Source organism: Palaemon carinicauda, chromosome 2 (assembly GCF_036898095.1).
Source record: "Palaemon carinicauda isolate YSFRI2023 chromosome 2, ASM3689809v2, whole genome shotgun sequence".
In the NCBI taxonomy this organism is placed as follows: Eukaryota; Metazoa; Arthropoda; class Malacostraca; order Decapoda; family Palaemonidae; genus Palaemon; species Palaemon carinicauda.
This window is the reverse complement of record NC_090726.1, coordinates 175,901,114-175,906,113: the sequence shown is the minus strand read 5'-3', so window position 1 is coordinate 175,906,113 and position 5,000 is coordinate 175,901,114.

Here is a 5,000-nt window from a genome sequence, read left to right as displayed (position 1 = left end):
TTCCAAAACAATAGAAAAAGGTGGTATTTTTGTAGTGTTCATGGTGATATAGGACATATGGTTACTTTATTTATATAATGGCTTGTGGCAGAAATGACTGTTCCCATATGTTTGAAGTTGTGAGAGATATAGGAGGCCTGGACCTCTGAACTGTAAGCTACCAACAAAATTAATTTCCACTCAAATTTTATACTGATTTTATATATAAACCTTGTTTTAGAGATCTATGGATTGAGAATAGCATCATAAGTAAGCTTACTAGAAATAAACACAATAGAGCTAAGCATTTGTTAGCTTTCAAGTAATGAGGCTTGATTTGTTCTAAATAATGACAACTTTTTTGTTCCTACTTTTATAAATAAATTTTATTCCATATTAACTAAAAATATATATAAAAACATATGAATATCAGATTACCTAGAATATAACTCTTGTTTTTAGAAAATTGTCATCATAAAAAAAATCTACTTTGTTTACCTTCTCTTCCCTCCACAAAAATTATGAGAAAATAAGAAGTAAAGTTCAATAAAAACATTTGTGTATTTTCCTTATTAGCATTTCCTTATAACCATTTTAAGCCTCACTCTCATATGTTGAGGAAGGAAACATGTTCACGTTTTGTTTAATAACTTAGTTTATTTGATCCCATCATGTAACCATTTTTGTATCCATGATATTTTTTGTTTTTATATAATAACGATTGCTCATAACATTTTATATCAAAAAGTTCATGCTTATTTTCCATAGTCGTATATTACCTAGCTTAAGTACTTTCTTGCATTCTTGTTCAAAGGATATTTTGAATACAAGTAATTAACATGTCTTTTTTTATCAACTTCTCTGATATTTCTCTATCTCGTTTCCAACATTTCCTTTCCAGTTGACGGGATAACAATTTGCAGCCGATAACCAGGGAAGAAATGGGATCTGTCACTATTGTGTTCTATTTTGGTTCAGTAGAGGCATCATGAAGATAGAGTGGCAAACCACAATGAAATTCAACATCGTAGGTAACCTTTAGTTGAACGTATTGACAGAGATATGCAGTGGTTTGTTCAAAGGACTATAAACTAGAAACTATCAGATTTCATGAAAAGGCTTGTTTTATGGATACTGAAATATAGAAAAAATCTTCAAGTATCAACAGCTAAATTTTCGTAGTTCTTCCTGCTTTTAGAGGTGTGTATTTGTGTGTATATATATATATATATATATATATATATATATATATATATATATATATATATATATATATATATATATATATATATATATATATATAATTAGATGTCAAGGAGGGACGAGAGATACACGGTGGCAGAGACCTGTAGTTTATTACCTCCTAAGGTAAACTACCCACAGTTGCTCTCTGCACCCGGCATACTCACTTGGCACCTGCCCGCCCTGGGAAAACATAACGTACTTATGCAGGTACTCCATCATCCCTCCCCCGAGATTAATACATGGGTATATATGGAGAGGCAATAATAAGAAAAAACACATGGATATACATGGATTGAATTGGATGCATGTGCAAGAATAAAGAGACAGATACATAGCTGTCGATAGTATAAAATGCAGTGTGTAGGTCATATAAGTTCGTAAAATAATATGAGGAGCAGGTACAATAAAAATATAAGCAGATGCTGCTATAATGTACGTGATTACACAAAAGAAGGTATATGACAGTTAACGGTGTCATATGTAGTCATTCATCCATGCTGGCCTTCTGGTGCGCTGTGATAGGCGTAGCTCCCGTACTGCTTGAGAGCTGGGCGTAGGGTGACTGACCGGTGGCTGCTCGGGCGTAGGCGGAGCTGGATGCATATCAGGTGTGCCCCGCCCTGGGTGGGGCCCCGATGTTGTGAGTCGCAGGGGCTCCCTGTTACGGAGGGAGAGACGCCCGCTGCCGTTCAGTCTGACTAGGTATTGTCGATATGGGAGCGTTTGCACCACAGTACCGTCACGGTCCCACAGCTTATTAGCCTGACTTTGCACTTGCACTTGGGAGCCCGGGTTGATGACTGGAAGCATTCTGGAGGGTCCGTTCTCAGTAAGGGCAGCACCACTGTTAGCCATCTGACGTTCTCGTTTCCGGAGGGTTGCCCCCAGTTTAACCCAGTTTTTGTCTACGGTGAGGTGCCAGCTGGCCGTAGGTACGCTGTCTCGCAGCTGCCTGCCCACTGCCATCTGGGCGGGTGACTTATTTATTTCGCAGAGGGGGACTTGTCCGTGTCGAGGTTGCCGCCACTGCCCGTGTTGGCCATTACTATCCCTTTCCTGACTTTGACTGCGGCCTCAGCCCTGCAATTGGATTGCAGGTACTGGGCGAATGATGGAAGCACGGACACGCTCCATAACTTGAAAAATTTCCCCATTTCCTCGCTTGCCAGATTGGTGCCACTGTCCATGGAGATTTGTTCCGGGGACCCCCACCTGGCGAAGTAGCGATGTAGCTGGGTCTTGATGTCAGAGGAGGAGGTGCCGTGGGGGAAGTGGGCCAGCTCCAGCCAACCTGTGAGACTGTCTGCGTAGGCCATGTACAAGTGTCTGTCGTGCTGGAACATATCTGCTATTGTCATCTGGAAGGGGTACTCTGGGGGCGGCGTGATGATGAGTTCCTCCGTTGCCCGGGATGGTGCGTGTATTTTATGTCACATTCTTCGCACGAGGATCGGTGATACTGCAAGTCCCCCTCGAGTCCAGGCCAGTACACCGTCTGGCGCGCTCGTCGTTGCATCGAGTCCAGGCCTTGGTGCCCCGCGTGTAGGTTGGCGGCCACCTGCTGATGGAGACGCTCCGGGATAACTAGGCGGACGTTGCCCTGGTCGAATGTGTTTGTCACTAAGTCTTGGATGACGGCCACCCTCTCCCTGACATTGTAGAAGAGCTGAAGGCATACAACCTCCTGGGACTTCCTGTCGGCTCAATCCCGGCCAGGACCCTGGCCATTAGCAACTGATATACGGGGTCGCTGACAGCGGTATGGCTGACACTCGCCTTTCCCACAACGCAGCTCTAATGCTCTACTGCTGCTAAGATGCCGGCCGCTCTAGCTTCAGTGAGGTCTTCGTCGAGGTCCACGTCGTGGGCACTGGGATTGGCTTTCAAGGCGGGGTATCGTGACAGGAAGTCTGCCGCACTGTTATACTTCCCTGACAGATACTTGACCCTAAATGGGTACTGCAGGGTTCTCTTCTTTAGCCATAAGAGACGGGGGTTTGAGATTTCCGTGAGGGCTCGATCCCCCAGCAACTAGGTTAACGGGCGGTGGTCAGTCACAACGGTGAGGTTGGGGCACCCCAGCAAGAACAGCCTTGCCTTCTGGAGACACCAAGCTACTGCGAGGGCCTCCCCCTCTATGGCAGCATAGCCAGCTTCGGTGGCGGTGAGATGGCAGCAGCTTCATAGTGCCAGGAGCCACTCACCCGTGTAGCAAACGGGCGTGGTGGCGGAGCTGCATGGGCAATAATGCTGAAGGATCACAAACCCTATGCCCTCTTTGCTCCAGTTGGTGATTGCTGCTGTGGGCCGCCTCCTGTCGTAGTAGGCCTACCTGTCCTTTGCTAATTGGGCGATCATGTCTTGGGCGTGATGGAATTTGGTGGGGAGTGCCTCGTTCCAGTACGCTAACTTCCCCGTTGGTTTCTTAAGGAGCTCCCTGAATGGGTTCATGATGGGGGCTTTTGCGAGGAAGGGCGCCAGCTGGTTGACGAATACATACCAAGCCCTTATGTCGGTGATAGAAGGCTGACGTAGCATCGGGAATTTTGATGGCCGCTAAACGTTCCTCTGTTAATGCCCACAAAGTTCACTTCTCTTCTTGCGAACTGGAATTTCTCCGGCTTCAGGGTGACACCATTAGCTGTGCATGTTTCGAGGAAGTCATAGGCATGCCAGAAAGCCCCTTCGATGCTGTCGTCGTAGAGCAGGATGTCGTCAACGCAATTATATTTCCTCTGGATGTCCTGGATGGTGTCGTCGAATCATCGAGCATACGCATTGCCGGCGGAGCAGTGCCCCATGGGGGTACGACAATAACAAAATCTCCCCCAGGGGGTAATGAATGTGGTTATATCACAACTTTCTTCGTCTAGTTCCACCTGGTGGAATCCCCAGTATGCTTCAGCCACGGTATTGAATGTGTGTCTAGGTACCCCGGACACCATGTCGAATGGGGCGGTGGTGTTGTGTGTCTCCCGCGGGCAGGATGTGTTTAAGCGCTGGTAGTCGACTCTATGGCGTGGCTGTCCTGACTTCTTGGCGACGATCACCATACTGGCGCACCATTCGGTCAGCTGCACAGTAGGTACCGGTTCTATGACGCCACTGGCGACATCCTCTTCGAGCTGGATCTTCACTTCCTATTCCCAGAGTTTTGGCACAGATGCTGGGATGTGGCATGCATAAGCCGTGGCTCCTGGGTGCAGGTGGAAGTGGTGCAATTCCCTCTGCATCACTGGCAGTGGCTTCCTGGCTGTGTTAAATGTTGTTGTGGCGAAATGTTGTAGGAGCCAGGCTTCCAGCCTGGCAGCATGATCCTCCTGGGTCGGCCGGGGCACCTCGGCGTGTCGGGTAGTACCTAGGCCGTTCCATTGAAGAGACTCACGTGTGCCACCGCAGGGGAAGAGGGGGATAACTCCTTGGGTAACAGCTTCAAGTCCCTGCAAGCATCCAGCGACAGGAAGAGGATGCATTGCTGACTGCACGAAGTACACGTCCTGCTAAGTGGTGTGGCCTTGCAAGGGGAAGTGGCAAACAGCAGATGCAAGGCACTTCAGGAGGAGGTTTGCCACATCCCGCACGCCGGCACGGGGCGCAAGGGCTGCTGGATGAACTTGGAGGTGCGACAGCAGGGATGGGCCCGCCAAACATACCTGTGCCTCAGTGTCCGCCATGGCGGCGTTAGGCACTCGTACTCTTGTGTCGGTGTGGACGGCTGTCACCTCCAGTACTGGATGGCCGGCGAGGTTGGCGCCCGCAACAAGCACTGCGCTAGA